Genomic DNA, 22,043 nt, shown 5'->3' with positions numbered 1-22,043 from the left:
CTTCTGACCTTAAAGTCTATGAGAATCTATGAGAATCTATGACTGTGCCAATGCTAATGTCCCTACCGGCAGCGTCTTTCCAGAGGTAGGTCCAGTCCCTGTCCTTGCCTTTCCCTGTTGGTACCATTGCTTCAGTGCTTGTGCCTGTCAGGTCTTTAGGTGTATAAATGGTACATGCCACACTGGATCGTCATGAGCTATGGATACCATGTCTGGGGCTTCAGTGCCATCGGTGCTGACAATACCGAATGTGCCGAAGATCTTTTTAGGCTAGTCCAGGGCTCATTCTGGGGACTCACAGTTCTCTTTAAGCCTTACATGAAGGGTCCATGGTTGTTTTCTTTGACTCTCAGTCCTGAGATGTCAAGGGCTGTGGGAAAAGATGCACACTGCCTGGGTGACTCTTGGCGCAGTTAGAGGACAGTTAGGGCACTGCTTCCAGGAGGAAGAGTTTTAGTCTCAATTCTCAGCCCTTCCAAGATCCGGACTTCAGTTGATGGCAGAGACCACATTTTTGGGAAATGTGGCTTTCCCCAAAGCAACAGATGCAGCGGGAACGTCCATCCACTACTGGGATGGCTTCTTTGCATGAGAGACACCTCTTAAACCCCAATGAACTGGGCATACCCCATGCTAGGGCAATCCCCAGACAAGGGGGAAAGTTTTTATCTTTTTTGTTGTTGTTTAGGGAAAGAAAAAGAACTAGAGGAACTCTAAGACTTAGAAAAGGATTAACTAGCTACTTGAATTCTAATAGAGTTAACAATCCAATGAATGGACTGCTAATAGCTCCGTCTCTAGTGAGGGGTAGCTGATAAAGAACTGAGGGGGTTCACGCGCACAATGCTGGGGGAACAGTGTATGTGTGGGGCGAACGGACACTGCTACCAAACTTCTCCGATCACCAGCGCAGGGACACAAGCACACCTATAGTGGAGTATCTATAGGACACCACTCAAAAGAAGAATGTCCAGTTGTTTTCCCAATAAAGATTATGGGAACACAGGACATAGGACTGGGAGGGACCTTCGAAGTTGACAGTCTGCATAAGACAATCTGTTCTATGATTTTTCCAATATATTCATTAGCTTTCACACTTCATGTAAGCACTTACCAACATCATGTGCCAAACTTACATAAGCACCCTAAAATTTTACTAAATAGGCTGATATGAAAAAACAACCTGCATGCACAATGTACAATTTAAATCACTTTCAGAACTAGTCTACTGCACAGCATCCTTATCCTTCAGATGGAACTGACAACCCACAGGGGAAAAAGTGAGTTCCTAGATCACAGTATGCTGAACATTTTTAAAAAGATGTTTAACTCTAATACTGATCATCTTGCATGCTGCTGGAAATTGAGGTCTGCTATACAAGATTTTAATTGTACAATCTCTATTAATGTGAATTCAATTCTGTGTGTGTGTGTGTGTGTGTGTGTGTGTGTGTGTGTGTGTGTGTATTCGTTTTGTTTTACAATTGAGGATGACTACACAGATTGTTACACTGAATACTAATATATATCTAGAAGAAGTCTGGCCCCAAAAGAAATGAGAGCAAGTCATATAAAAGAGGACAAACCACATAAGGATGGTAAGAAAAGGATGAAGGATTTAAAAAAATAAAAGGCAGTTTTGTGGGTAATTTAATTGTTGAGATTTATCTGTTCTTTGGTTAGGCTATGATTTATCATTTTTGTGCATTAAAAAGTTTCCTAAAAACAGATGTTATATTGCAGTGTAAGTATTTATTACAAAGAAAAATTCTTAACTGAAATGCACTTTAACATTAATTGCTTTGAATATTTTTAATTTAGTCACTCTGATGTAAAAAAAGTCATTAAACTGATACTAACAAAATTAGTGGATTGAGGCAATGAAATTAGCAGAAAACCAGGTGGAACAAAAAACCTTTTTATGTAGCATTTCTCAAAACCATTCTGGAAGTATAGCCAAACATACACACACACGCACACTTATCTAACGGAAATGAGAGAGTATGTATCAAACTATGGAATTAAGTGTGGTTCTCCTAAATAAGGAGTTGGCTAAAGACCAGACTTTTATGCATGCAGATCTGGCTCTTGAGAACATACTGATGGACCTCCATCTTGCAGTCCTATGCCAGTGCAAGCATCACGCTTGATGATTCCTACAGTTGTTCTTGCTCTGTCCAAAGTGCCCCATTTCCTCCTGGAAGTGTGTGCTGCAACTGTCCCTCTAGAAATAGAAATGAACCTGAATCAACACCCCTCCCATACACCTCCAGACCGATATAACGCGATCCGATATAACACGAATTCGAATATAACGCAGTAAAGCAGTGCTCCGGGGGGGAGGGGCGCGCGGGGCTGCGCACTCTGGCGGATCAAAGCAAGTTTGATATAACGCGGTTTCACCTATAACGCTGTAAGATTTTTTGGCTGCCGAGGACAGCGTTATATCGGGGTAGAGGTGTACCAGAATTTAATACTCTCAAAAAAGGAAAAGTTGGGATCCAAAATCTGTAGCTTTGACCTATACCTATTTCGAAGCTGCCACAATTACATAAAACAAATAGCCTGCCATCTTGCCAAATTCTGCCAACATTAAATAAATGTTCAGTGCCCTCCTGGGATCAGAAGAATTAAGATCCCCTTTCTTTCTGTGACCAAAAGGCTGCATAAAATGAATGCAAAATTATTTCTTGATCTCTGTGAAACTCCCTTTTCACTTTTTTGAGTAACTTGTGTCTAGTAGATATAATAACTTTGTCTTTACGATAATTGACATAGGAGAAATCGAAAGAGTTAAATGTGCATAACTCATCTGAGAGAAAAATCAAAAGGGAGGATACATTCAACAAATATATGAAAAGTGTAAAAACATCGAGGAGAAAATAATTTAAGGTGGCACCATTATTAACTGGAAGAATGAATATCAAGAGCAGCATCCAGAGAGGGAAAGCTGTCTTTACTGCTATGTGAAATAGATAGAGGCTACAACAGATCAAGTGTGCTTTGGTTAGTATCCAAATTCAACTTCCACGAGGGAATTCTAGATTTCTATTTGGAAGTAAAACCCTTGTTGCTGTAAAATATTAAGCACATCAAGACAAAGCCAAATAGTTTGACTGTGGTATTTACCTCAGATTGATCATGTGAACATGAGTTTGTCTAATCCTTTTTGTAGTAAACTGGAGATCTTGGTAAATGGAGCCTCCCTGGCCTGGTAAATTTTTTCTAACATCAGTTATCAAAAATTGCCTTGCCATTATAGTAGAATTTTGATGCAGGTTTTCTAGACTTTAGGAATTAAAGTAATAAAAAAAAATCAAATTTGAGCAAAGCTGAGAGGAAGTGTCTCTCCAGTTTGGGAGAGAAGTTGGGGACCCTGATGGAAAAGTGGGATCAATCTTTCTACTGTGCAGTGGAAGAAATCTGAAAGCCGAATTCTTCACAACGGATGGGAGAAGAATCTTTGGCTTGGGTTCCACTTCGAATTTCTGCAGAAGAGTTGGATCAATGGCCTAGGAGGGAAAATATAGGGAAGACACTAGTTCCATTTAGAGAAGGGATATCAAAATATATAAAACCAAGTAAAATCTCTTTTGGCAAAATTCTGAGGGACATGCAGGGGAAAGTCAGTGATCTGACTGATTCTTAAAATTGCATGCCTATAATCTTATTTTTAAATCACATTTTATTTGAAAAACTGATTTTCAAGCACCTGTACTCACAATAGTCAAGGCTGGCATGACAGGGAGTGCAGAAAAACTGCACTATTGCTCCACAGTCTGATTTCTTACCAAAAAAATCTTACTGCAAAATAATTGTTAGAAGTATAAAGATGAAAAGTAAGCCAACTTGGGGGAGGGAGAGAGAATGAGCTATTCCTATCTGCATATGAAAACCTGGAGGTAAGAAAGAATGAACAGATAGCCCAGAATTGAGGGGAGGGGAAGGCCTGTTTCAAAAGTCTCAGAAGGAACATTGAGTTAATTCCAGATGAGCTCCCCATTCCCTTCCAGACTCCTGACTCTCCCTCTTAAAGGGACTGTGGGGGCTTATGTATCAAAAGAGTATAAAGGAACCACCATTGTTGTATACTAGCAACCAGATCTGGCAAGCCCAACATCCTTATTTCTTACTCCTAATTGATCTTCCAGTTGTTATGTTTGTCTCCCTATCACACTATTGGATTTGACTAGGGTTTGGGGTATTTTTTTTAATTATTAAGGGGTTTCCTGCTATTTTTTTTTTTTTTTACTAGTGCATCTAAGCAAAATGTGTTTAGCAGCTTTGGCAAGATCTAACCAAAAGCAAGCCCTCTCTATCCTGGCTTCTATATCCTCTCCACACTCTTCACTGCCAAGTACTATGCTAATGCAGTTATGAATAACTCATTCTTTATCATGAGTGGCCTGCTTTCTATCCTTGTCCCTTTAACAAAAGGTTAATATAAATTTTTTTGAAAAAGAAATGTTTATTTAAAATCAGGGGGAAGGAGAGTTAGAAACCATATATGTTGGGTAGTGGTTTTATTTTTGAAGTCACTGACCAAACTGCCATTAATGTCAATAGGAGTAGAAGCAGGCTCAAAATGTATATCTCTGTACTTATAAAACCCAGCATGGGGCTGGAAGACCTTTCAAACAGCAGAAATACTGTATTTCTGCTACGCAGAGGATGGGCCAAAATCTGGGAGTACTGAGTAGCTGATGAGCAGCTGCACATCCTGTTGAAGTCAGTGAAGGGTTGCAGCTGCTCATCACTAAGGATTTGACCCCAAAATAGATAAATCACACTAGAGTACTCTACATCTCCCCAGTAAATCTCACAACAGAAGGAATTGTGGACACAAGATCCACTAGCTCAAAATGGCATCTTAGAGAAGGAACAGACCATTTTGAATGTCTTTCACTCACTCTGTGACTTTCAATATAAACCTGGACCAACTCCATAGGCCCCAAAACAAGTTGGGAATAAGGCCTCTGACCCCAACAGAGGAACACCCTTTCAGCTGGTCTCTACTCCATGTCCAGGATTGTACCCTAAATAATTACACACTAGCTGAGTGGTTCTCCTACTGTGCTGCACAGGGTATTGGTGTTCTGCAGAGCACTTCCCAGTGGCCCATGGAGTTGCTTTGGGCAGAAGGTTGAAGCACCTACCAATAAAGTGAGGCTTCCTGATACCTATAGCCCATTCTAGAATTCCATTGGTGATTCCAGTGGAATTTCTGATCTCTACACTCTAAACAACAAATCCCTGTGTACTCTCTGCAATTGCTTCATGTCTTTCATAACCAAGAAAAAAATGGTAGAGTAATATATATTCTGCTTTGAACAGATTTGCTGATGATACCCAAATTGGAGAAGTAGTAACACATAGGCCAGAATTAAGTTACAAAATCAGCTAGAGAGAAGAGAATAGTGGAAGGTGAAGGAGGTGAGAGTCCTAATAAACATCAAATTCTCCACCCTGATACAAAATGTAAGCAAGCAGCCAGACTCCTCACCTCAAAGTGAGTCTATTTTCATCGTGCCTCATTGTCTTAAAATTATTTTCGCAAGTACCAAATTAATACAATTGCCACAGCATAGATGCAGGATTGGAGTTGGGAGGGGAGGTGGTCATGAAAGGACCTCTCCTTTAAGAGACAATCCACAATATAAGAAAGTGAGAACTACTGTATTAGTGACTCAATGTACTTTAAATATGTTAAAGTGCTATCTGAATAGGAATCTGAGACATGACAACTAACGCCAATCAGAGGCTTGATCGAATGCTCACCAAAATTAGTAGAAAGATTTCCATTTGTTTCAATGGGCTTTGGATATAGGATATATATTGCTAAAAATTGAGCAGCCCTTTAAACTGTTACACAGAAAAGAACCTGAGAAACAGGGCTAATTAAATGTTTTTCAGTATATACAGCTGTTTACTATGACATCTCATACAAACTGAGTTGAACTGTAAATAAAATGGGGGAGAAGATGTGAGTTGTACAGTGAATTGTTTTTGTTTTTTCTCCACATGAATGGTATTTGTATAAAATTAAAAGCAAGAAATTCAAAGAGAGAGAGAGAGAGAGACTTTCTAAAAATTAAGATATCATGGGCAAGGACTGAATAGAGGATGACAGTTTTATTGCACCTATTTATGTTAAATCTGGTCCACATAAAAATAGCACTGATGATTACAGTGTTGCAGCGGTCCTCTACTTCTGAGAGACAGTCCCATGACTAATTTTTCAACTTGTCGTAGTTTATACATTATCACCATTATAAATAGAAATAATCAATCAACAGTAGTGTATTAATGCTTATTTTTTAAAAGTACATTTCCCTATAATTTGCTTAGGAGCATGTATGAAAACGTTTATTCTAAAAGAGCTTGCAGAGCACAGATTTTGAACCTCCATGAGGTAACAAGTCAAGCTTTTTGACATTTTTATATTTATATATTTTATGTATCAAATATATCATCATGACTTCTTTCACATATACTCCCATAGGAATATTAAACATGGCTTTGCCAGGAAAATCTTTCACTATTTATAAAATTTACTGCAATGTCAAATGTAATCCCAGAAAAAGAACAAAAACAGTTGCATTTTATGACACAAAACAAAAAATCTTCCTTACAGAATACATACTAATTACTTCTTTATTTAAAAGTGATAAACATTGTTACCATTAAAATGACATGGTAAAGAAGTGCCTACTTTGTTTGATGTCCGTGACATTCTTATGAAGTTTACCTTCATCCTGGCAGTAGCTCTGAATCACACACATTGCTCAATGGATGACATTTACAAACCAATTTGTTACATACAGCTCATGTGTGGCTATACATACAACATATCTGTGCTCTAACATTTCATGCATAAACTAAATGTGTATGCTGTTAAGCATACAATACATACTATCATTAGACAATATCCACATTTAATTTCAGTACTGAAACTTTCATGGGTTGTTCATTTCTGAAAGTAATGGATACAGCTACTGCATTAGATCAGTACTTCCTAATTGGGAATATATTAGTACTACAAGTGAAAAGCATTACAAGTGAGATGCCTTTTGGTGACATTTCTTTCTTTGATCTGATTAGCCTCCTTTATACATAAACAATAATCTAAAGAAAATGGCAAGCATTTTATTATGTAAATTAAAATCCAATTGAGCTACACAATAATTATTAAAGAAATGAACAAAGCTTGGAAAAATATTAATACTGATCATAAATTGTAGATAAGATGAGTAGAGTTCAAAAAGTAACTCCTTTCCATGGTATACACATAGGTACGCAATTTTAGAAAATTCACAGATGAGCAAATCCATATTATATGTATGTATAATATCTCTTTGTTTACACTGAAACTCATCTCAGAATGCAATATGCTCCCATTTAAGTGAGAAAGAGCTGTACCCAAGTGCAGCAGGGAACAGAATTTGCCCCTGTATGTTATCTATCAGATCTAAGGGAGGCAGTCAGACTGGGAGCATGTATCTAATAGGGTTCTGCAGGGGGTTTATTCTGAGTCTGGTACTATCCAACATTTTCATTAATAACTGGGATAATGGAGCAGAGAGTATAATAAAATTTGCAGGTGACACCAAGCCTATAGGGGTTGCAAGCACTTTGGAAGACAGGATTAGAATTCAAACGGATGTTGATAAAATTGGAGAATTGGTCTGAAATCAACAGGACAAATTCAATAAAATGCAAAGTACTACACTTTGGAAGGAAAAATGCAAATCCATGAATACAAAATGGGGAATAGCTGGGTAGGCAGTAGTACTGCTGAAAAGAATCTGGGGATTATAGTGGATCACAAATTGGACATAAACCAATAATGTGATGCAGCAGTGAAACAGCCTAATATACCCAGGCATATTAATAGAAATGTCTTATATAAGACAAGTGTCAGAGGAGTAGCCGTGTTAGTCTGGATCTGTAAAAAATGACAAAGAGTCCTGTGGCACCTTATAGACTAACAGATGCATGACATCTTGATGGCTCCCTTATTGATTTCAATTTAGGTGGCTACACCTATTGGTATCTGTCCTCTCGTGTCCGTGCCTTGTCGTGGTGGGACAGCTTGAATGCTCTAACAATCCCCAGAATCTGTGTCTGTGGGGGCTTTTTGCTCCTGGTAGGTTCAACCATGCTGGATTGGTCTGTGGGGGAGGAGCCAGACAAAACAAACACCCTGGTCTTCCAGGTTGGGGATTAGGCACAGGGCTAACAACCCTGTCCCATAAACAACAAAATTTACGGAAACAGCGACAGAACAATTGACCATTATTGTGTGTGTTGGCTTTCAGGAGTCAATGACCTGTATGACTGCCAGTGGTTAAAGCCAAAAGGAAGCCACTGGCATGAAGACTGAAGTGCTCAACACCAAGACAAAAAACAAACTTGTTTTTTGGAACGTACGGACAATGTATGAAACAGGGAAGCTAGCTCAGGTCACAGCAGAGATGAGATGTTACAGCTTACAGATACTGGGTGTCAGTGAGAGCAGATGGACAGGATCAGGAAGATTAACAACAGCCTCGGGAGAAACTTTGCTGTATTCTGGACGGGATGATGGACAACATCATGAGGGTGTTGCCATCCTTCTGAAGAAGGGAGTGGAGCATTCCCTGCTTGAATGGAAGTCCATCAGCAGCAGACTTATGAGAGCCAGACTGAAAGGGAAATACAATAATATCACCCTGATTCAGTGCTATGTTCCGACAAATTACAGTGATGAAGAAGTAAAGGACAAATTCTACCTTACACTACAGGCAGAGTTAGAGAGAGTACCATGCCACGACCTAACTATCGTCATGGGAGACCTGAATGCCAAGGTTCGTAAGGACAACACAAACAACAATAGAGCAATGGGAAGACATTGGTTTGGCATGGAGAGAGGCTTGTTGATTTCTGTAATATGAATGACCTAGTCATCAGTGGAACCCTATTTCAGCACTGCGAAATCCACAAGCTGACATGGTGTTCTCCAAATGGCAGAGATAAGAACCAAATTAACCATATGATCAATGGCAAATGGTGACGCTCACTGACAGTTGTGAAAGTGAGAAGAGGTGCAGATGTTGGCAGCGACCACTACCTTGTGACAACCTCCATTAAGCTAAAACTGAGAAATGTGGGTCCACCAAACAAGAGACATAGACTTTATGACATTGACAAACTAAAGTCCCCTGAAAGCCTTCATTCTGCAGTTAAAGAACAGGTTCTAGGCACTTGCAGACCTTGATAAAGAGGAGGGGAATGCATATGAGGAGATCAATAAGAAGTGGGGCAAAGTAACAGCAATTTATAAACAGAGCAGTGAAACCTGTCTAGGCTACAGGCAGAAGAAAATGAAGGAGTGGATTACACCCAGCACATGGAACACCATAGAAACCAGAGGACCCCTGAAGAAAAAAGTTTTAGAGACAAAATCCCAGAAGCTAAAGGACAAATACCACAAGCAGTATAGCAAGGCACACCAGGAGGTCAAACGCCTTGTGAGAGAGCGGACAAACAACATTATATTGATAATCTGGCAACACAAGCAGAGGATGCAGCTGCTTGTGGTGAACAAGGAACAGTCTACAAACTGACACGGCTTATCAGTGGTAAACGGCAGACACCAACAAACACTCTCATCAGGGACAAACAAGACCACCTACTAACAACAGAAAAAGAACAAGAAATATGCTGGACACAGCAATTCTTTGAAATGCTCAACAGAGAGCCACCTAAAGAGGAAGCAAACATCCAGGAGGCAGAAAATCTTGATATCAACACAGACACCCTAGCTAAGGAAGAGATGATTCAAGCCATCAAATCCTTACAAAATGGGAAAGCTCCTGGCAAGGATAACTTGAATGCAGAATTGTTCAAGGTAAATCCTGAGTTAGCAGCATCTATCCTGGAGCCTCTATTTACGTCAGTCTGGGAAAGGGAAAAAGTGCCAGATGAGTGGACCAATGAGTTTATAGTTACGATACCAAAGAAAGGAACTCTCAGGGATTGTAATAACTGGCATGGTATCACACTTTTATCTGTGCCAAGCAAAGTATTGTGTAAGATCATAGTCCAGTGTATATCAGAGGCAGTTGATAGTATTCTCAGAAAACAGCAAGCTGGTTTTTGGAAAGGGCATGGATGCACAGACCAGATCTTCACTCTACGAAACATAACAGAACAATGCTTAAAATGGCAACAGCAGCTCTATATAAACTTCATAGACTTTGAGAAGGCTTTTGATAGCATTCACAGGACCAGCCTCTGGCTCATTCTGTGGGCATATTGAATCCCTCTCCGTATAATCAAGATCATCAAAATCTTTTATTTCAACTTTACATGCAATGTTGATTACAGTGAGCTTAGTTTTGAAATCAAAACAGGAGTACGTCGGGGTGTGTCATGTCTCCAATCCTCTTCAACATTGCCATTGACTGGGTAATGCAGCGTACAACTGAAGATATGCCTAGAGGTATTAAATGGACACCCTTCTTATTCCTTGAAGATCTGGACTTCGCAGATGATCTCACTCTCCTATCACATACCCAACACCATATACAAGAAAACAATTCAACTCAATGCATTCAGCCAGCAAATTGGACTGAAAATCAATTGCAATAAGACAGATATCATGACCTTTAATATTGCCTCACCATCACCAGTATGGATAGAGGATTATGTTCTCACCAATGTAGAAACATTCACATATTTGGGCAGCACCATCAGCCAGCATGGTGGAACAAGCCAGGACACCCAGAACAAAATCAGTGAAGCCAGGAACACCTTCAGGAGCTTAAATACAGCCTGGAAATCATCAAAATACAACACCAAAACCAAACTCAAGATTTATCAAAGCTGCGAACTTTCAACATTACTTTATAGTACAGAATGCTGGGGAATGAGAAAGTATGAAATGTCCAAACTGTCTTCATTCCATACAACCCTGCCTCAGAAAAATCCTCCGTATCTTTTGGCCCAGAACAATCTCAAACCAAGATCTATTGACACAGTGCAGCCGAGAGGATATGAGCACCATCATTGCCAGGAAGCGCTGGAAATGGACTGGCCATGTGCTTTGGACGGAAACTGATTCCATCACCAGAGCAGCAAGAAGATGGACATCTGAAGGCAAATGAAAAAGGGGCCGCCCAAAAACAACATGGCGAAGAGCGGTGGAAGCCAAGCTGTAAAACCTGAAGCACAGCTGGGGAACCATTGAAAGACTTGCCAGAAACAGACAGAGGAGTGGAGGAGCTTTGTCGCTGCCCTAAACGCCAGAGGCATAATGGGAACATGATAATGATGATGACCTATTGGTATCTGAGCATCATTTCTCCCAATGATAGTAGCCTGTACAATATGTATGACTTAGTAAGTCATATTGTAAGCTATTTTCCACAGCAAAAAAATGAAGAACATTTCACATCTGCTTCATAACAAACAAACATATAGCACACAGCTCATCAGGAAGATTAAACTGCAAAATAGCTGCAGTAGAGAACATGCATGGGTATGAGAAAAAAAATCTCTTGCCATATAAGGACTGTGAAAAAATTTCCCATTTTAAAAAAATGTGTGGGATCATATTCACAGACATAGAAATATGTTCTGTTCCCTAACACCCACAAGCCCTAGAACATTAGGCTGAAGTGCTGGCATGAATAAAAACCGTTCATTAAGCAAAAAAACCTCACAGATTAGAACACTGTTGAAAACCACCAATTTAGTACTCAGCTTCCTTTCATATGTAATCATTTTTATTGTAATGAAAGTTAGTTTGATTATGACCAAAAAAGTCGAAATGCACATCACATGAACAATACAAATTATCAGGCACCGAGTCAAAATTAAATACAAAGACAAACAAAATTCTGTCACCTACCACATAACATCAGCAGAAACTACCATAACTATAATATGGAAACGGCTCACCATGCAGTAAAAAGGCAACTTTCTCCCTCTTCATTCTTCTTAACCTAATCAATCAGTACTTTCAACTATTCCAGCGTCCAAGACTATCTTTATAACTAGGTAGGCACCTATGTCTCCCTTCTATCATAGTTCTTTACCTGTCAAACTCCCCTTTTATTGTTATTTAATTATTAAGGAGGTCAATAAATGTTTGCAAGGTGTTTTACACAAATGAAAACAGTCCCTGCCTGAAGAGCTTACATTCCAAAGCAGACAAACACAGAAACTGAAAACAGGAAAGATGGGGTTGGGCAAGATCTAGAATGTATTGTACTTGAAGCTTGACTGAATTTTTTTTTTTTAATTTGAGAATAAGGTGAGGTAAGAGAAACAGAGAGCATTAGAGGGTTCAATTCCTGGCTCTATCAAAAGTTTCCTACATGACCTCAAGCAAGTCACTTAAGGGCCTGAGTCAAAGTCTACTGAAGTCAATAGAGAGAATCTCAACAACTTCAATGGGCGTCACATCAGACCTTTGAACTGTGCTTCAGTTCCTCATTTGCAAAAAGGGGATAATATGGTCCCTCTCCCTGCCTTTGTCTGTTTCACCTATTTACAATATTAACTCTTCAAGCAGCTGCTCTCTCTTACTAGGAGTCCCATTTGGTACCTTGAAAAAACAGTAACATACTCATCACTTGGGCCTCTAGTTGCTACCATAATGCAATAATAAATTAGTACCACCATGGCACTACATTTTAATTAAACTAATGTACTAATGCTTGGGTTCTTTAATATAATACTTATTTTAATAATATTCTTTCATAATATTCTGTGGCATGCTACATTTCTTCCAGATATCAAATATGCCATTTGAATTCACCAAAATTCTAATAAAATTAAGTATAGTAGCAGAGAAACAAAAACAAAAACATGTATTTAAGTAAAATTTTAACAGATCAGGCTGTAAACTGAAAAATAGACAGATTAAAGTAGACTGAAGTTCTAAATTAAATCATAGAATCATAGAAGATTAGAGTGGGAAGAGACCTCAGGAGGTCATCTAGTCCAACCCCCTGCTCAAAGCAGGGCCAACACCACCTAAACCATCCCAGCCAGGACTTTGTTGAGCTGGGCCTTTAAAATCTTTAAGGATGGAGATTCCACCACCTCCCTAGGTAACCCATTCCAGTGCTTCACCACCCTCCTAGTGAAATAGTGTTTTCTAATATCCAACCTAGACCTCCCGCACTGCAACTTGAGACCATTGCTCCTTGTTCTGTCATCTGCCACCACTGAGAACAGTCGAGCTCCATCCTCTTTGGAACCCCCTTTCAGGTAGTTGAAGGCTGCTATCAAATCCCCCTTCACTCTTCTCTTCTGCAGACTAAACAAGCCCAGTTCCCTCAGCCTTTCCTCGTAAGTCATGTGCCCCAGCCCCCTGATCATTTTTGTTGCACTCCACTGGACTCTCTCCAATTTGTCCACATCCCTTCTGTAGTGGGGGGCCCAAAACTGGATGCAATACTCCAGATGTGGCCTTACCATGGCGAATAGAGGGAAATAATCACTTCCCTCGATCTGCTTGCAATGCTCCTACGAATGCAGCCCAATATGCTATTAGCCTTCTTGGCAACAAGAGCACACTGTTGACTCATATCCATCATCTCATCCACTGTAATCCCCAGGTTCTTTTCCACAGAACTGCTGCTTAGCCAGTCGGTCCCCAGCTTGTAGTGGTGCATGGGATTCTTCCGTCCTAAGTGCAGGACTCTGCACTTGTCTTTGTTCAACCTCATCAGATTTCTTTTGTCCCAATCCTCCAATTTGTCTAGGTCACTCTGGACCCTATTACTACCCTCCAGCATATCTACCTCTCCCCCCCAGCTTAGTGTCATCCGCAATAGCTACAAAGTTAACGGAGTTACTCAGAATTTACATCAATGTAACTGGGCAGAATGTCTTATGTCAGACTTGCCTTTCAATTTCCAAGTTTGTGAATTTGTATTTAAAATACACTTTTAAAAAAAACCCAAATTATACAGGTGCAGCAGTGAAACCTTGCGGGCGCGGGAAACAGCACTGGAGCAGTGGCAGATTTAGAGTTAGTGGGGCCCTGTGTGCAGCTTCATTTTCAGGAGCCCCCCGTCGTGACCCAGCCAAAAAAAAAAAAAGAACATTCTCTCTTATCTCCTCCACCCTCCCTCATTTTTCATTCTTTTTTTCCTTCATCCTCCTCCTAAAAATAATTGGAAGTAAATGAAAATAAAGTGAGGTACCTTGATTGGGGTAGGGGGTTGGGGTGCAGGCTCTGGGCTGGGGCAGGGAGTTGGGAGGTAGGAAGGGGGCAGGGGGGCGGTGCTTACCTCAGGCGGCATGGCTCCCAAAGTGACTGGCACACACACCCCCTCCGGCAGCGACTCCTAGGTGGGTGGGGGCAGGAGAGACGACCAGGGGGTCTTTGTGCACCGCTGCCCGCAGGTGCCGCCCCTGCAGCTCCCATTGGCCACAGTTCCCAACCAATGGGAGCTGTGGAGTCGGCGCGTGGGGCGGGGAAAGCACACTGAGACAGACAGACAGACACACACACACACACACCAGGGGCCACAGGGATATGCCGGCCACTTCTGGGAGCGAATAGGCGCGGAGGGAGGGAGGCAGAGGGGGCAGGGAGGGGGGCAGCGGGTATCCTTTATCCTTTTTTTTTTTAAGAAAAAGCTATCCTTTTTCTAAGCACAATGGAAGACTGCAGTAATCTCAGCAGAAACTACTGATAACTTTGTAATAGCTTCCACACTACCTTCTGTACTAAAGGCCAAATTCTGCCACAGAGAATGGCATCAATGTAGTACTGTTACCAGATATGAAGAAACCACACAAAGGATGCACATCTTCTGTGTGGGATGGAGTCCTGCTCAGTGAAGTTTACTCTGCTGTGGCATGTAGGGTGGGTTGCATCAGGGCAGGGACACACACAAACCATCCAAGATGTTGCACACACCTGAGAGTGGATGTTTGCATGGTTTAAAAATAAAATGAAAACAAAAACACAAAGCATTATATGCCAAGTGTTGGCGAAGGGTGAAAACTCAAATGGATCTAAAAGGAAATTTCCTGTAATTATTACAAATTGAAAATGAACTCTTTGTCCATATCAAGATTACATGGTCAGCAACTTAAATTCATTCAGATCTTAAAATACAGGATATGTTTGAAAACAAAGTAGCTTCCTTTTGCTGGAATCACATGAAAGAAAATTACTAGGGCTGTCAATTAATTACAGTTAACTCAGTAGTTTTAATCACATTGTTAAACAATAGAATACCAATTGAAATTTATTAAATATTTTGAATGTTTTCTACATTCTCATATATATTGTATTCTGTGTTGTAATTGAAATCAAAGTGTATATTATTTTTTATTACAAATATTTGGACTGTAAAAATAATAAACAAAAGAAATAGTATTTTTCAATTCACTTCATACAAGAACTGTAGTGCAATCTCTGTTGTGAAAGTGCAGCTTACCAATGTAGATATAACTGCACTCAAAAACAAAACAATGTAAAACTTCAGAGCCTACAAGTCCATTCAGTCCTACTTTTTGTTCAGCCAATCGCTAAGACAAACAAGTTTGTTTACATTTACAGGAGATAATGCTGCCCTCTTCTTATTTACAATGTCATCAGAAAGTAAGAGCAGACGTTCGCATGGCACTTTTGTAGCTGGCATTGCAAGAGATTTATGTGCCAGATATGCTAAACATTTGTATGCCCCTTAATGCTTCAGCCACCATTCCAGAGGGTATGCTTCCATGCTGATGATACTTGTTAAAGAAATAATGCGTTAGTTAAATTTGTGACTAAACTCCTTGGGGGAGAATTGTATGTCCCCTGCTCTGTTTTACCCGCATTCAGCCATATATTTCATGTTATAGCTGTCTCAGATGACCCACCACATGTTGTTCATTTTAAGAACACTTTCAGTGCAGATTTCACAAAACGCAAAGAAGGTACCAATGTGAGATTTCTAAGGCTAGATACAGCACTCGACCCAAGGTTTAAGAATCTGAAGTGCGTTCCAAAAGCTGAGAGGGACGAGGTGTAGAGCATGCTTTCAGAAGTCTTAAAAGAGCAACACTAGAGAAACTACAGAACCTGAACCACCAAAAAAGATAATCAACCTTCTCTTGGTAGCATCTGACTCAGATGATAAAAATGTACATGTGTCGGTCCACGCTGCTTTGGATTGTTTCAAGCAGAACCCGTCATCAGCATGGATGCATGTCCTTTGGAATGGTGGCTGAAGCATGAAGGGACATATGAATCTTTAGCGCATCTGGCACGTAAATATGCGACGCCGGCTACAACAGTGCCATGAGAATGCCTGTTCTCACTTTCAGGTGACATTGTAAACAAGAAGCGGGCAGTATTATGTCCTGCAAATGTAAATAAACTTGTTTGACTGAGTGATTGGCTGAACAAGAAGTAGGACTGAGTGGACTTGCAGACTCTAAAATTTTACATTGTTTTATTTTTAAGGCAGTTTTTTTGTGCATAATTCTACATTTGTAAGTTGCACTTTCATGATAAAGAGATTGCACTACAGTACTTGTATTAGGTGAACTGAAAAATACTATTTCTTTTGTTTTTTACAGTGCAAATACTTGTAATCAAAAATAAATATAAAGTGAGCACTGTACACTTTGTCTTCTGTGTTGTAATTGAAATCAATATATTTGAAAATGCAGAAAACATCCAAAAGTATTTAAATATATGGTATTCTATTATTAACAGTGCAATTAATCATGTGATTAATTTTTTTAATTGTGTGACAGCCCTAAAAATTACCCTACTTTTCCCTTTCCTTTTGTTCAAAAGAAAATAAAAAATAGTGTGAAACCAAAATTTATTTATAAGAAAATTAAGCTTAAAATTTGAGAAAATAGATCAGTTTTTCAACACACTTTATTCCCTTATTTATTGATATATGTACTGAAATCAATTTAATAGGTTAGTGTTTGTATTTCTTTAAGAAGGTGCTGCTATTTCTGATACAGGATATGTTCAGTAACATTTGATGTAGGGGTTGCCATGGTAAGTATATGTGTCTTGTTGAATTCCAGATGAATAGGTGCATAAAACCAACACTCACATAGCTAGCCTTTGCAAGTTACTTTCCTTGTCTGATCATTTAATATTAGTGTTAAAATGCAATTTATATAGTTCAAATTACAGTCTTCCTCACATTAAAACTATCCAGAACAGCTCAGATTAAAAATAGGAATAAAACTGGGATAAATAAAAATAGGAATAAAGCTTTTTAGCTGAAAGTTATGGGATAAGAGAATTAAGCATTTTGCCATGGGAACAGGCATGTTAAAATTCCCAAGATAAAAATATCACCTATCTCCCCAACCTCCGGGAACTTTTAATAATACTTTCACTGTTGTTATAACCTTTCACTAGCCCTGCCTCACAGAAAAAAACCCCAGTTCAACCTGACTACTCCTTAAAATACAACAAAATCCTGATTCTGCTTTCACTTGCCCCAGGGTAAAATAGGACTCCCCCACCCCCCATTGAAGCCAATGGTGCTATGCCAGTATTAGAGGGAGAAGAACCAGGCCCATTGAAGCAGCATGTAGGCCCCCATCCTGCTCCCACTGAAATCAGTGGAGTTTTGCTACTGATTTTAATAGGACTAGGACCTGGTGCATACTTATTCTCAACTTCTTGGAGTTTTAAGAAACCAAGTGTTTCAGTGAATTTATATCCCTAACACACCAAGCTTCCCCAAATTGGTTACTGTTTAAAAGTACCATTGCTTTAGAATAGAGGTGAGGGAAGTCAAGCCATACAGGGAATAAATTAAGCCTGTCTTTCTGGAAAGATGGAAATATTAGTATTTCAAAATGACTGCATCAGTATTTGTTTCTAATCATTAGAAGTTCAGCAGAAGTTAAGATATGAAGATTAGAAAGGGCACAGACCTTTCCAGGAGGATTGCTAAGCTTAATACACCTCTACCCTGATATAACGCTGTCCTCGGGAGCCAAAAAAATCTTACCGTGTTATAGGTGAAACCACGTTATATCGAATTTGCTTTGATCCGCCAGAGCGCACAGCCCCGTGCCCCCGAAGAGCTGCTTTACAGCGTTATATCTGAATTTGTGTTATATCGGGTCGCATTATATTGGGTGTATCTTATTTTAGAGGGTCAGAAGGTGGTGACAATGAAAATACACCATCTCTGCAAAAATACATTTTACCCTATAAACGTACCCTTTTTAAATGCACTCTGGGGGAGAAAAGGATACGTACACTGTCTATTCATAGGCTTGGTCAGAAACAAAATAACTTCTAATGTCTTCCCTGACTGAGGTATCAAGTGTTTTACTTTCGTTTTAATATACCCAGTAAAGCATTTAACTGTCCAGAAAGTTGGCTTTGATAGCCCTTTACCGTCCATTCCTTAGTAAGAACACTGGAAATACTGAACCAATTGTTATGGCCTACAGAGATCTTATAAACCCCTCAGGGATTTATTCTGATCTTATTTACACAGGTGTATGTTAAGAGTAACTCATGGGCCAAATTCATCCCTGATGTTACAGTATTCACTGAGCCAAATGCATTCCACAGTGTAACTGACAGTGAATTTACACTGATGTAAGTTAACCCTAGATCAGCTCCTCCCCTCCCCCCCCCCAATATCTTTATCTAAATCTTGAACAACCCCAAGCACACTGTGGGCATAACGTTGGAATGATGATTAGGAAAGAAAAAAGGAAGTGAAGTTGAATTATATATCAATCTCTTTACTGATGTTCCTAAAGAAGACGTGCCTGAATCAAGAATCATGTTGCTCTAGATTCAGAAAATAATTTAATTGGTGGGATGAGGTGAGATGCAAGTTGGATTATAAAGATTTCCAATATCTTGACTTGGTCGCAATGGAGCAATGTGGTAAACAATTTATATTTAAACCCCCCCCCCACATTTTCACAACACAGCAACTACAAAAAAGGGCTGTCTTTGAAATAGCACTTCAGACTCCTGAGGTTCCTGACATCACATATTCGATCACCACTGTAAGGCAATTTCCTTATTAAAAAAATACCCACCTTACTGTGCCATCGTTTTTGCCTTTCCCTCCCTCCCACCCTAGTCTTCTGGTGTAGTACTAAAATAAATGCCCTTCCTTCTGTTTCCACCCCTAGACAGAGGAAAGCAGCAGTGGAATTTCAGAACAGAGAGCTCATCAGCTTCTGCACATGGAACACAAAGGCAGTTTGGAATCACCGAAAATGGACATTTTATGCCTTGAAATATATATATATATATATATATATATACACACATACATACATATACTCATTTTCCTTCTCCAAACAAGAATGTGCTTAATGAATCTGCCTGGCCCCCCCACAGTCACGATCAAGCAGGATCTTAAGAAAAGAGGCATGGAGAGCGGCAGCAAATTTCCCTCTCCACAAGTGTCAGTGGTGACTGCAGCCAGGGAAGAGCTTCCATTACCGATTGACTCCCCCCGCCGCCACCACCACCACCGCCGCCTCCCCCGCAAGAGACTGCCCAGCATTTCCTTTCCATATCTGAGCGCAAAAGGGGCAACCCCGCTCGGGAGCAGGATCGTCCCTTCCATCCTCCCCCTATCCTCTGCACATGGGGCTTTGGGGTAGGGTGACCAGACAGCAAGTGTGAAAAATCGGGACAGGGGTGGGGGGTAATAGGAGCCTATATAAGAAAAAGATCCAAAAATCAGGACTGTCCCTATAAAATCAGGACATCTGGTCACCCTACTTTGGGGGGAGGGGTAAAGCGTTACTGGGGGTGCACAGCAGAGGTATTCACAGCCATCCTTCTTTGCAGTAGCTGCTCTCCTAACACGATTTAATCTGGTAGGTACCATCACACCCAAGGACACCGCTTCCCTTCCATCCCACCATCCCCGCCACCGGCAGCAGCACATCCAGCGAGCAGCGAAGCCACAAGGAGCTGCTCCCTCCAGGTTCACCGCTGCCCATGCAGGAGACTGGAGCGTTGTGCGCTGCTGCTTGCATTTCGCTGGTACACCCCCACACACGCCTCTACAAGGGGAGCAGCAGCTGCCCCTTCCTCACAGGCAGCAGGCACATACTCACATTGCAGAGTGGAGTAACTGTCCATCAGTCTCCGCTGCCCGGAGATTAACCAGTTGGAATGGTTATTCCTAAAGTATGGGTCCGTAGTTTGGGGAGGGGGGGAAGGAGCTAGAGAAAAGGGGAGGGGGAGTTTTTTCGTGGGAGATCCCTCGCTAAACCATGATGTAAATGCCCTTCAGATGAACAGCTGGATATTTCCCCACGAGGCAGAGAGTAACGCGAGGGAAGCTCTGTAGCACAGGCACCGTGTCAGCTGAAGTCTCTCTCCTTTCCCACCCCACAGACCGACCAGCAACCAACCAAAAAAAAAAAAAAAAAAAAGAATAAAATCTTCATCCAATAAATCCTGGGAAGAGAAGGCGAGAGGAGACACACGCACACAGAGGGCCAGGCTGCCCCCGCCCCACAGTACCTGTCAGTGGGGGGTGCAGAAGTGGGCCTCCACAAGGGCATGCGGGGAGATCCTCTTCGGCTCCGCATGGAGCAGGTTTGGGAGGTTAAGGCGGGGGGAGGCTGAGACCCGCAAGATGATCAGGACCCCTGGAGCCGCTGCGTGTCTTTCTCGGCCCTCCTCAGTGCAGCAGCTTCATTCACTCGCAGGTGCAGTCATTGCAGACGAGGAGATGCATGTGGCTACTCCCGCCAAGCTCGCCAACCTGTCCCCCCCCCTTCTCGTAACGCCCCTCGGGGGGCACCGCGGCTGGACACCGACAGACGTTGGCGGGCGGTTCACAGGGAGCAGCAAAACCACATCGATAGGAAACAACCATGTACGGCAGCGCGCTTCCCTTGGGCAGGCGGGCTGCGGGACCCTGCGCCGGCAGAGCCCGGGAGGAGCGGGCAAAGCAGCAGGGAGCAGTGCCCAGAGCCAGCTCTCCGGCGCAGGAGGTGCACGGGCGGCAGCGACAGCAGCCTCCTGCCAGGGCTGAGTCAACGGGAGAAGCCCCAATGCTCAGCAGCTGTCGCCGCCAGCCCCTCCCGCCCCCCACAAGATCCGCGTCAGAGCTCGAGCGGCTGCCGTTGCCTCTAACGGGCAGGCTGCGCCCGCCCTCTTCGCGCGCCTTTAGCCCGAGGCTGCGCTGGGAGAAGAGGGTTTACACCCCCCCCCCCAGCCTCGCTCTCCCCAGCCCGGCCAGAATCCTGCACCCCAGCCACTGCCCGTCCCCTCCCTCCCCCCAGCCCTGTTGCGTCCTCCCACAGCCCCTCCTCGCTGCTGTCTCCTCCCATTCCCTCCTCCTATGCTACTTCCCCCCAAATCACCCCCCCCCCACACACACACACACACCTGCTTCTCGCCCACTAGCGCCTCCTCACCTGTGTACACCCCTCAGCTGGCCACTGCTTGCTTCCTCTCACCCTCCTTCGCCCAGGGGTCCTATCCTCCACCCACCTTTACTACTACTACCTCTCACCCCCCACATCGCTGCTGTATCCCTCCAGCTTCCTTCCTTCCCACAATGTGCTCCTGCTCACCCCCCTCTCAGTGCTGCCTCCCACATTGTATCCCCATAGAGGCCCTTACTGCTCTCCCGCTCCCTTCAAACCCACACCTTTGCTGCTGCCTCCCTCCCTCCAATCCCCCCAAGAAAGGCTATAAACCCTCCTGCAGCAGGATAACCTCTAAATGATAGCGTTATGAAGAAACTTTACCCTAGAGGCAAGTTATTCTGTAACTGTCCACTGCAGTGGTCCTTGCAACAGCTGAGGCTTTTATTACTGGCTGCTGCCCAAAACAAGAGACTGAACTAGATAGAGCTGTGCTCTGGTCAGGCATGACCTTTCCTATGTTCTTCTCACCCGCGCCCTTCCCCACACCTTTTAAAAGACGGGACCCAGTTGGAAGATTGAGCTGGCTACGGTCAAGCCCTGCCTATTATATTCAGGGCCAAGAGAGCACCTTGCCCAACAGAGGGAGTTTCCATGTGCAGGTAAACCCCTAGAATTTAGGATAGGAGCCT

The 22,043-nt window shown here is 42.0% G+C and overlaps 1 protein-coding gene across 17 annotated transcripts in view; it reads right to left on the bottom strand.

Annotated features, from left to right (window-relative positions):
• Positions 1-21,245, bottom strand: part of LRRC7 (leucine rich repeat containing 7) — a 349,370-nt gene extending 328,125 nt beyond the window's left edge. For 12 of the 17 annotated variants that reach the window (XR_010589655.1, XR_010589656.1, XR_010589657.1 and 9 more), the window contains exon 1: positions 20,086-21,032. The gene's annotated coding sequence lies outside the window, so the exon portion shown is untranslated. Of the gene's footprint in view, positions 1-20,085 lie in introns of all 17 variants that reach the window. The other 5 variants (XR_010589658.1, XM_065554025.1, XM_008172560.4 and 2 more) reach the window with 3 other exon arrangements.
• Between the last annotated feature and the right edge of the window lie 798 nt (positions 21,246-22,043).

This window comes from Chrysemys picta, chromosome 8, assembly GCF_011386835.1.
Source record: "Chrysemys picta bellii isolate R12L10 chromosome 8, ASM1138683v2, whole genome shotgun sequence".
NCBI lineage: Eukaryota > Metazoa > Chordata > Testudines > Emydidae > Chrysemys > Chrysemys picta.
This window is presented reverse-complemented; position numbering and strand designations above follow the sequence as displayed.